The sequence below is a fragment of the Erpetoichthys calabaricus genome, chromosome 1, assembly GCF_900747795.2.
Source record: "Erpetoichthys calabaricus chromosome 1, fErpCal1.3, whole genome shotgun sequence".
Lineage (NCBI taxonomy): Eukaryota > Metazoa > Chordata > Cladistia > Polypteriformes > Polypteridae > Erpetoichthys > Erpetoichthys calabaricus.
In genome coordinates this window covers 159064249-159076267 of record NC_041394.2, presented here as the reverse complement: position 1 = coordinate 159076267, position 12019 = coordinate 159064249, and the positions used below count along the sequence as shown (strand labels likewise).

At 36.6% G+C, this 12019-nt stretch overlaps 1 protein-coding gene across 2 annotated transcripts in view; it reads left to right on the top strand.

The window, feature by feature from the left end:
- The window catches only part of atat1 (alpha tubulin acetyltransferase 1), a 63943-nt gene that overhangs the window by 41690 nt on the left and 10234 nt on the right, over positions 1-12019 (top strand). The gene's annotated exons all lie outside the window — the stretch shown is intronic.

The following is a 12019-nucleotide window of genomic DNA, read 5'->3' as shown; positions in this document are numbered from 1 at the left end:
ATACACATATATTTTTTATATATATATTTTTTATATATATATATATATATATATATATATATATATATATATATATATATATATATATATATATATACACATACATACATACATACATACATATACACACATAGATGCACTTACAATAACATAGAAATCAATATAAACAACATTAACATCATTATCATATGAGAATATGAAGTAATATATAAGAAGCACATTTCATATAAATATAAATTATTAAACAGTAAAATCTTCTTCTATAATTTGCTACTGTGGCTTTTCATTGGTCTGTCCAGGATTTAAAATCACCTGTAGCTTGCAAACCGTTTCACCTATTGACTTGAAATCTGGTACACATATAATACGTCACGCCTGCTATCCGCTTTATGGGTGATGATTGTATTACTCTTTTTATGTTTATTTTATTTTAGAATCAACTCCTATCTGCGCACACCAGGGCGGCCGTGGGCAGATGCGTATGGTGTATTCACTCCATGTTATCGTGCATTGCGCTGTCACTGGTATTTTGATAAAAGAATTTGAACAATATATAAGAAGCGTATAAATTATTAAACAGTAAAACATTAACATTTAAGAAGTAAAGTTACATTGAGTACTACTGCAGTGCCTTCGGGTATACCTCATTTTTTCTTTGCCCATTACATGCTTAAATGTATACATTTTTTGGTGTACCTACCCGAGAACATGCGACATATAACCGACCGTGGGAGAAGCATGGATTTTAAACACGCGTTGAGTTCATCTGCTGGTCTCCCTCGTGGAATAACTGGTAATGTTTGACTAAAATCTACAGCGAGTAAAACGACATTACCTCCTTTTTTTTTTTTACGATCTCTGAGATCTTGCTTTTTTCGGTTCAAGGCTTCATAAGCTCTTTTATGTTCCATGGTGTACTTAATAAGTACTAATTATCCCAAACCATCATCTTTGAATGTTGCAAGACTTTCGCCTTGTATGTAGATCGGGGTAATTACATTCATTGCATTCCTAGTGTGAATCACAATCTGATTGTATGGGTGGTTACCTGGCACTGTAGGGTTGCCACCCGTCCTTTAAAATACGGAATCGTTCCGCGTTTGAGAATGAAATTGCGTGTCCCGTTTTGAATCAATACTGGACGGGATTTATCCCGTATTTTTTTTATAATTTTTTTTTTAAAGCAGCGTGTGATGCAAATCATCCCACACGCATTTTATGAAGATGCCTCCTTTCCTACTTTTGATTGGGTAATACTTGATGTCATCGTTAGTTTCATTGGTCTTTTTAACTGTCCAGTGAGGAGGGCGTGTCTTTTAAGTAGAGTCTGCAAAGTGTTGGCACTGAGATGTGGCGTCAGCGCCATAGTTGAAGCCCCTAACGTTGCGGTCAGCAAGTCGGCTAACATCCGCCATGTGCCGTCTTTCAGTTGCGAGAAGCAGATCATAGAATGTTTGAAACTGTTGCCCCTAACGTTGCGCCACGGCGTGTGGTTCGTTTATACCTTGTGTCTTCTCATTAAACTTTTATCTCGCGAATATGTTATTGCAATCCGCAGCGGGAGCGTTTCTATAAACTTAATTTAAACTTACGTTTTACACCGTGCTTTGTTTCCCTTATGAACATGCTTGTATGCTTCACTCGCTCCGTTCTCAATTGTTTAATTAATTTTTTGCTCTTCGCTGTTTGCGGCTGTTCCTCCATTTCCCCCTACTTCGTTCTTTTATGTCGCGAATATGTTATTGCAATCCTTAACGGAGCGTTTCAATAAACTGATTGAAAATAGTTTTGCATTTACCTTTTTAGTAAAAGGCGAGCTTTTAAGCCTGAGAAATCACCCCGTAAATGCACACGTTTAATTGCACATGTGTTAATATGTATGCTTACACAGTATTAAAAGACAGTGAACAACGTCAGTTACCTTTGTTCCCGCGTTTGATAAAAGGTGAGCTTTTAAGCCTGAGAAATCACCCCGTAAATGCACACGTTTAATTGCACATGTGTTAATATGTATGCTTACACAGTATTAAAAGACAGTCAAAAATTAACGTCATTTACCTTCGTTCCCGCGTGTGACTCGTGCTGTAAATCTCTTCCTTGTTTTTAGTTCACGTGATTACGTAGGAGGCGTGATGACGCGATACGTGACTCCGCCTCCTCCATTACAGTGTATGGACAAAAAATATGTTCCAGTTATGACCATTACGCTTTGAATTTTGAAATGAAACCTGCCTAACTTTTGTAAGTAAGCTGTAAGGAATGAGCCTGCCAAATTTCAGCCTTCCACCTACACGGGAAGTTGGAGAATTAGTGATGAGTGAGTCAGTCAGTCAGTGAGTGAGTGAGTGAGTGAGTCAGTGAGGGCTTTGCCTTTTATTAGTATAGATTAAACAGGTGTCGAAGATTGGAAGCTAAGTGTCGGCCTTTAATAAATCCAGTTTGATCTTATGATATTACCGAAGGCAGCACTTTCTCCATCCTTCTAGGTATCTACAGGTGCATCTTGTAATATCTACTACTATGCTTCTTCTGCTGCTTGCTATTGCTGCTCATCTTCTCCTCTCCACCCTGCCTGTCTTACCTTCTCCACTGTGCTGTGCTGCTTCTCTAAAACTATCAGATAAGTATTGCCCTGCACTATGCTAAAACACTCTTGTGACAAACTCCTTCATACTGAACAGTTTATCCAGAGCAAACGGTCAGACTGGAATGTCCTAAACGACACTGGTATTGTACAGCGCCCAAAATATTTACATCGCGGGTCAGGTCACCGGCAGTGACAGGCTGCGGATGAAAAGTTTAATGGCAGCATTTGATAAAGAATGTGCAGTCCTATTCATGGCTTTGGAAATAGGAGTGTTGGTATGCCAAATCTACAATTTGTTAAAATAAAACTCATGGATCTGTCCACAGTGAACCCTCGTCAGCTAATATTGCATTGTTTTGCTCAAGATCTCTTAATGGCAAAGAGCTGGTACTATCAGAATTCATTACAGACTCCAACCTTGACATGCTTTGCCTAACAGAAACTTGGTAAAAACCAAACGATTTTACATCTCTCATGGAGGCGACACCATCCAGATACATTTACTTCACAGAGCCTCGCAGCTCAAGACGAGGAGGAGTTGCAGTAATTGTTAGAACTGAACTAAACATTAAAAGAATCCCATTTGACTGTGTATTGTCTCTTTAGTGTCTGGCTTTTAAGCTAATAACAAAGTCCTGTCTTATTCATTGTTCTCTATCGTCCCCCAAAATACAATGCATCTTTTTTTATCTGATCCAACTGAATTATTAACCCACTTAAGTTCCCTTTCATTCTTCTTGGCGTTTTCAACATCCATATTGACCTTACTACATGCAAGCTGAGAAATGAATTCCTATCCTTACTGGACTGTTTTGACTTGGTGCAACATGTTGATTATCCTGCCCACTTTGGTGGTCATATATTGGACTTGATCAGCATGTCTGGCTTATCTGTCTGCAACACTTACAGCATTGATTTGGGACTCTCTGATCATAAAGCAGTACTTTTCACTTTCTCATTACCCCTCCCTCCTCTTACCTGTAAATGTTAAATTTCTTTCAGAAACCTTAAAAATATCTCTCCTTCTTGCTAGTTACATTTCTGATTTTTTTCTGCCTTCACCTATTCCATCAACACTAGATAGTCATGTTGATCTCTATAACAAAGCCTTTCCTTTAGCACTAGATAAAACAGCGTCTTTTAAATAAAGTAGGTTTCCTTAAAGTACTACGCTCCATGGTACAATTCAGAGTTACGGCCTATGAAAGCTACTAGCCAGCGCCTTGAGAGAATGTCACGTAAGACTGGCTTCACCATGCACATCCAGGTTTTCTCTGACCATCAAAGGGCTTACAGGGAGGCACTAACTGCAGCCAAGAACATGCATTATGGGGGAATAATAGAAAGTGGTCATGATAACCCAACAGTTGTGTTCTCTGTAGTTAATAAGCTACTTTAACCTGCATCTGGACCAATTACCTCCTCTACCAAAGTCTGTGAAAAATTCCTCCACTTTTTCCTCAATAAAATTAAAGATCTAAATCTGTGGTTCCCAAACTAAGTCCTGGGGACCCACTGTGGCTGCAGGTTTTTGTTCCAACCAGATTTATAATCGGTGATAATAATCGATAACAACTGATCTCATGTATTAGCTTTTCTTTTTTACTCTTCTCTTATTCTGCATTCAGAAAAACACAACAGTATGTTTTTTACATTTATAAGACATTTAGAAATATTTCTGTTTTTTTCTAAAGCTATAAATGCTTAACTCTCTTTTGTAATTTTCCTATTATTTTTCCCTTTTCCTGTGTAGTTTGCTCCATTCATTTGACCCTAATAATGACAATTAACAACCAGCATAGCAGACATCCAGGATGATGAATGCAGCAACGACTGCAGTGCCAGACCTGCTAATTAATAAATAATCAATTAATTAACCAGAACACCTGGAAAAGCAGAATGAAAATTATGTTGAAAATACTGTTACTGACTTAAAAAAACTACATATTCTCAATATAACTGCTTATTAGTAATTACTTAGTTTGTAATTTCTACATTGACTCCAAAACATAGAAACTGGGAAATAATGACTCACCTAAGTAGGCTAAGAGTCCATTGAAAAAACGGAAGTTGGTTGGAACAAAACCTGCAGCCACAGTGGGTCCCCAGGACCGAGTTTGGGAACCACTGATCTAAATAACTCAGCTAATATAAATACATCATCCATTATATCTTTCCCTGTCTTCCCACTCCATCCAGCTCTTTTTCTAAATTGTCACCAGTCATATCTGCATTTGTTAATGACCTGCTTTGTAAGATGAGGCCCACTACCTGTATCCTGCACCCCATCACCACCACACTTCATAAATTCTGCCTTTGTGCCATAATCCCAACTGTTACAACAACACTAAATACATCCCTTGACACTGGCTTTGTGACAGCTACTTTTAAAATCGCTTCTGTAACCCCAGTGTTAAAAAAAGTCTGGTCTTGATGCTGACAGCCTTAACAATTTTCAGCCTCTCGCTTACCTTTCCTGTCAAAAGTTCTTGAGTGTGTTGTAGCTTCCCAACTCACCAAATACTTAACTTCTAATAATTTTATGAAACCCTTTCAGTCTGATTTCACTTGCCTCAGTGAAATTAAAACCTGGATGAAGCAGAACTCTTAATTGCAACAGAACTGAACTCCTGCAAATTGGCATTAAAGCACAACTTAAGAAAATGAGCTCCTTCTCAGTCACTCTAAATGGTGATCTCATCAGACCTTCGTCTGATGCAAGGAATCTTGATGTCATTTTTGATTCCACCATTTCTTATTCTGCCCACATAAACCACATTAAGAAACTTTCAAACTTTCTCCTCCATAACATATCCCATGTTTGCTCATTCCTCCCATTTTCTAATGCTGAGAAACATGTCCCTGCTTTTATCACATCTTGCATCAATTATTGTAACTCCCTACTGGTAGGTGCTGCTTCTAATCTTATATCACAACTCCAGTTGATTCAAAAGTCTGCTGCAAGAGGCCTAACATAGACCAGCAACAGTGAGCACATAACACCCATCCTGCTTCGCCTCTACTGGCTCTCTGTATCTTACAGAATTGAATATAAAATTCTAATATTAACCTACAAAGCTTCAAATGGCCCTGTACCAGACTATGTCAGTGACCTTCTTCAACACTATGCTCCTGTTTGCCCGCTAAGGTCCTCTGATTCTGGCAATGTTGTTGTGCCCCGCACTAACCTGCACTCAATGGGTGACAGGGCCTTTAGCTGTATAGCACCCAGACTGTGGAACAACATCCCTAAATGAATTAGATCAACTGACTCAATTCAGTCTTTTAAAAAACAACTTGAAACTGATCTATGCAGGAAGGCTTTTAGCACTACCTGACATTCTGCCTCCTCTTTCAGTCTTCCTCTCTGTCCAGTGCTCAATATAATTTGTGTATGTGTTACCTCACAAATAATGTTATTTGCTAGGCTTTCTTTTAGTATTGAGTTTAGTATTTTACTCTGGTGTATTGTCTTTTATTCTGTTTAATGTCTTTGTATATCTTATATCTATCTATTTTAATGTTCTATTCAGGAAACATCTGTATCCAATGTTACATATACCTGTTGTTTCTTTATGAAACTCTATGAAGTGCCTTGAGCATGGGAAAGGCACTATATAAATAAAATGTAATATTAATATTATTATTGTTATTCTTATTTTTTATTCTGATTTTTTTTTTGTAAGTATTTCTTTGACTTCTTGTGACGCACATTAAAATACATACTCTTTATGAAAATGTGCTATAGACATAAATGTTATTGTTGGCCTTTTAAATAGTCTTTGAGGTTCAAGTGAAAGGGCAAATCTAGAGTAGCAGACCACAAAAATGTTTCCAGGCTTTGCTCCTGAAATTGCCAATGCTTCAGGTACAAAGTAGCCTCAGCCCTTGCTGAGCTTGGAGTCTGTAGGTGAGTTGCTAGACTTGGCAGAGAAATAGTGCAGCTGAGCACGAGAGGTAAGTGGAATAGTGGCTGGTGCCCATAGAACCAATGTTTGTTAATAGAGAGTAAGTGGACTAGAGAACTCACTGTTGTAACAGTTGGGGGTGCTATTGCTCCCTTGAACCCTCAGGTACCACGCCAAACACCAGGTAAAAGTCCAAGACTTTTTATTTTTATAATAATAACGTGCACAAAGCACCCTCCACTCCATACTACTCATATAATCAATAAACAATCACAATTCCTCCACTCCCAGACGCGTTGCCACCCTTCCTCCCAGCTCAGCTCACTCGTCTGGGGTTTCCCACAGTCCTTTATAGTCCCTGACCCGGAAGTGGTTCCAACCCTGCAGTCCATGACTTGTTATCACTTCCAGGTCAGATTAAAAGTCCTTTTCTTCATCCTGGAAGCACACCGTTCCTTCTGGTCATGTGATCAGGACGTACTTCCGGGTTATAGGGCACGTATAAGTCCTCGAGCCTCCCTGCAGCGTCCTCTGGTGGGCCCCACGGTGTCCAGCAGGGTCGGAAATAAAAACTCCATTGTCCGTGATTCCCTGCTGGTCTTTGGGGCACTCCCATGCTACAGGGAGGGCTCCATCTAGCGGCCTGGGGGTATTGGCCGGGATGAACAGCCAGCCATCTCCCACACTATATAAACAAAACCTTAAACATATTTTCGCACTTACTGTATGTTCCAGGCTAGGTTTTGTGATTTTTTTTTTTTTAACAAAAGTTGACACCAGGTTATGTTTTTAATTTTTTTTTTAGTTAGAGTTAAACCCCCATAGCTCCCACTTGTCTACATACTTTGTGAAGTGTTTGCACTCTCCACCCGTTTTTGTGCTTTCACCTTCTGTCTCCCCCTTGATAGTTGACTGGTTGGTTTACGTGGTTGTCTGTTAGGGGTTCTCAACCTTTTCTAATTGTCTATAAGCCTTTTAGGTTTTGTGGCTATCTGTTTTAGTTTGTGTACCTCTAAAATGATGCATTCACTTAGTTGTTTAGAGCTAAACATATGGCCCACACCACAAGGAAGTGGAATGCTTTTGTGGGTCTCCTAAAAATCTATCATTACATAACCGGACATATTCTCAGTGTACTGAGATTCACCCTTACAAATGGGGAGCCACACTTATGGACAGCACCCCTCTTATCCCTTGTCGGTTTGAATGACCAGGAGTTTTGGGTTATAATTGAATATTGGTACCTAAAGTGATGTTGTACTAAGTTGTTAAAAGGTAAATACTGTGTTTATAGATTAATGCTTTTTCTCAATAGTTGTTAACACCAATTCCAGTGTACAATTTCCCATAATTTCTTCCTATGGGACTAGCAACACTGAAAGGATTGCTCTAAATATCCTAACAAAGGTTAGGAGCCTGTTTCTGCCAATATCACAGACTGGTATTTGCTGACAGTTCACTACCTCAGAAAGTATTTAACCTGAGCAAGCACAACTCATTGCATTACTGCACCCTTTAACACTTAAGACCAGGGCTAGGATTCTATAGAACATGGATAAGCATCTCAGTCCCTCTGACCCTCCAGTAAATGCTATTTTCAGTAAAAAAACAATGCAGTTTCAGTAAGATAACAACAAACTTTACTTCAGTATAAACTTATGTTTATTTGTAGTAAAACCAGGAATATCAACCACTACAAGTTAGCACAGAAGATAACACAAGACTGAATGATTCTAATCAAAGTCCATACAACAAGCTTCACATCAGAAGGCTTTTTAGCTATTGCAGTCTTTATCTCCTTAATCCAGCTGAGGTGTTCTTTTTCCTCTTAGGCCAGTCAAGATGTTTGAGTATGTTTGTATGCTGAAGGGGGCTAGGCTGACAGAGAAGTCAAAGAAGTTTCCCTGTTGTTATTTATGATGTTACTGTATCTCTCTTTCTCTTCTCCTTTTGCAATGTTTCTAAAACAATGCTTCCAAGTCCTTTCCTTCATAGAGTTCTTTGGTGGCTGATTATGTAAAGATTTTAGAACAGTTACACCTGCCAAAATCAGACAACTGATAATTTCCAGTGGTCTTGTCACTTTGCTTTGTCCTGGGTATGACGGTAATCTGCATCCAGCCCTGCAAACAGGTCCTCCAGCTTGCTGAGGTGTCACCCGCTGCACTTGGGCCCCAATCCAGGTGGTTCATCATGTGGTGGGTTGGGCAACACATTATCAGTGCATGCTCCCAAGCTCTCTCCCTCTCCCACTCACTGTCAATAAAGCTAACTTTAGTTAAATACAATAACATGTAGTCTACAAGGTCCCCATGTAACTATTTCATATCTTCTTACGAGCATACATGCACTGGTTAGTTTATTTGAGCTTAAATCTTATACAGTCTTCTAATTATCACACTATTTTAGTATTTGCTTTTACATTTGCATATCTACCAATATTCTTCAAGTTGTTTGTATGCATCATAATATACTCTGTCTCTCTTTTTCTCCTACCAACTTTATAATATGGTCTTTTTTACATGGTTCTCTTCACTTAAAAGCTGCTTCAATCTATCTATCTATCTATCTATCTATCTATCTATCTATCTATCTATCTATCTATCTATCTATCTATCTATCTATCTATCTATCTATCTATCTATCTATCTATCTATCATATCTAAATAATCCTAATTTCCACAAAATTAAATATTAGTTTTATTTAACAATCTATAAAGCATGATTTTTTCTCCCCAGTACAATACCAATTTTTTGAAAAAGTAAACACTAGTTTTGATCAAACAAAGACTTTATAACGAAAGCATAACATTTGAAGAAATTCAGTGTTCAATGTTTTTTAATAATGTAATCACACCATGGTCTGTCACAATACAGACATTTGCACTGTGATAACTGCTTGTGGTCTGCACCTCTTTAGGTTTCATCATTCTCCCTTTCTTGCAGAAACTGTTCTACATGTTTAGCTATGAAACAGATCATGTACTTTACAAAAGAAAACATATTGCTGTTCTCAGTCACCTTGTGTGACTAGTGTGAAAGGTTCATTAATGTACCCATTGTCAAACTGCTTGTTGTTTATCATCTATGTTTTATATGCATAAAAATGACATTCCAAGGACATGCAGGCTACTGCAGATGGACTAGTGACTCTAAACTGGTCCAATGTTAGTAAGTGAGAGTGTTTAAATGAGTATATATGTGATGTGCTGGTTAATTTAAAACTTGTACCCAGTGCTGCCAGATACTTGTTGCCTGTGACCTGTATTGGAATAAGCGGGTAAAGAAAGCAAATCAAAGAGTTTAATTCTATAGAGTAATACACAAATGTTCTGGTTCATAAACAAAACATAAAAAACTGCACATCTCTTGCTGCTTTTAAATCTCTTGAGGTGTTTTATGTAAACTGCATTTTACTGTTGTAATTACCTATGAGCAACATTCCACAAGAAGCTGTATTCTGATAAAAGTGTTGTTTTAATATCTAAATATTTGGCAAGAAATAAAAGGTATTAATCAACAAAGTAATGTCAGTAGGCATTGTTAGAGTGTTCAGATGCAGAATTAAAAGATATACTGAATGTTCTTCATTTTAATTTACTAGTTACAGACATTTATTGGTACTTTATGCCAGCTGCTCCTCTTTAACTATTTTTTCTCCTGTGTTTTTGTGTGTCTCTGTGTAAACTTTCTCCCAAAATCCTTTACATCCTTTACTTTCATCCTTCAGCTCACTCAACCGTTCCCAGTTTTCTTTTAATTGACTTTGCATAATTCTCCATCCTTGTGAATATATTTTTTTAATTTAACCTAGGCAATATAATTATGAAGGACTCCTATTTATTTAAATATTGAAAGTAATAAACCTATGTTTGTTTGTTTATTTGTTGCTTTTCTTTCACACTTGCTTTTATATCTGATTTGCACTTTTATATTTGTACCTTTTTTAAGTTTTCTATAATTTATTTTAGCTTGATGATGATTATTATTATTATTATTATTTTCCTTTTGAAGTATCTATCGTATTAAACATATTTCGAATTGATAAAACCTGAGCAGTGTATCAGTGTCAGTGAACTGTATCTAGCATCCAGTTATTCAGGAGATCTTTTGCATCTCTGTAACATAGTGCCAATTTCTGAAACCCCCTGTCAAAGTCTCTTTGAATGATAAATTTGCAGCAATCTGTTTAACATTTTGTATTTTTTTTTATTATTTTCTAAATATATTTGTTGTTTATTTTAATTTTCCGTGAAATAGTCACGTATATGTATACCATTTTTGTTTTTTGATCACTTAATAATTAATGTTCTGATACAGAAAAATCCATATTTTTTAAAAGGCTAATTGTTCAAGATAGTTCCTAACCTTTTACATACTGCGCTGTTCTCCTTCAAACAAATAGTATTAACCCAAAAGTCTAAACTTTGGATTACTGTGGCTGAATACATTTTTCTTAGATGTATTTTTTAGTCTACATTATGTGCTTACTTTGTTATGCTTTATGGATGCACAGTATTAAGTACAAAGTCACTTTGATTAAAGATATCAGTTCAAATGTTGGAACAGCTTTAACAAATGAGTTGTTATGCCATCAAATACAGATAATATGTGTAGCTTTCAATTAAAGACATTTTGTGTCTCATTATTTTATGAATTTTAAGTGTATTTAAAGTATGTGATACAGAATTTCTTCATTATGAAAAACCCACAAAAAGAAATTCCCAACTTGTTACTTTTGCTGTATTTTTATAGGTAAGAAAAAAATTTTGTCATCTGATTTTCTTTTGCTTCTCTACCAGTAATCTTATTTTGTTAATACTATAATTAGAATACAGTTATTGATTCATTTTTGCAAATAGTTGCAATAAAAACTAAAAACAACTTCTTACTGTCAAAAGTATGTTGTCCTTTTCTCTTTAAGATTTATGGTTTTAAATACCATTTAAAAATCAGCATTTCATATTTCACCTCATTTTAATAACGGTTATTCTAAATGGATCATCTTACAAAAGTTTTAACAAAAAACATTTCAATAAAATGGTCAGCAGCAAAGATCACTAGCCTGGTTTTGACACATAGGCCAGTCCACATCCCATGTAAGGAGAAACCAGATGGTCCTAAGAAGTCTGCAGATGTAGGGTCAGGTAAGAGGCACAGAATAGTTTACAGATTGTGATTTGCATGTAATACTTTGCAAAAGTTCGGAAAGACTTAGATGTTTAAAGCCAGTTCTTTGTGAAAAGTAGCAAAACTATTAAAAGAGTTGCTTGATGCTCCAAATTAAAATCCTTTAATGTAAATTCTTACTACAATTTATGTTATTCTCAAACTTTTGTATATGCCATCAAAACAATGCCATTGTACTATGGTAGCAGAGTCAAAGCAATGGCAAAATTAGATATTAATCCAAATCTATCCTCAGAACATTATTTTAGCAGACTTACAGAAATGTTCATGCTTTATCAATAAGTAAAGAAGTCTTCAATCTAATCTATACCCCATCCTCCTTTATAATCTCTTA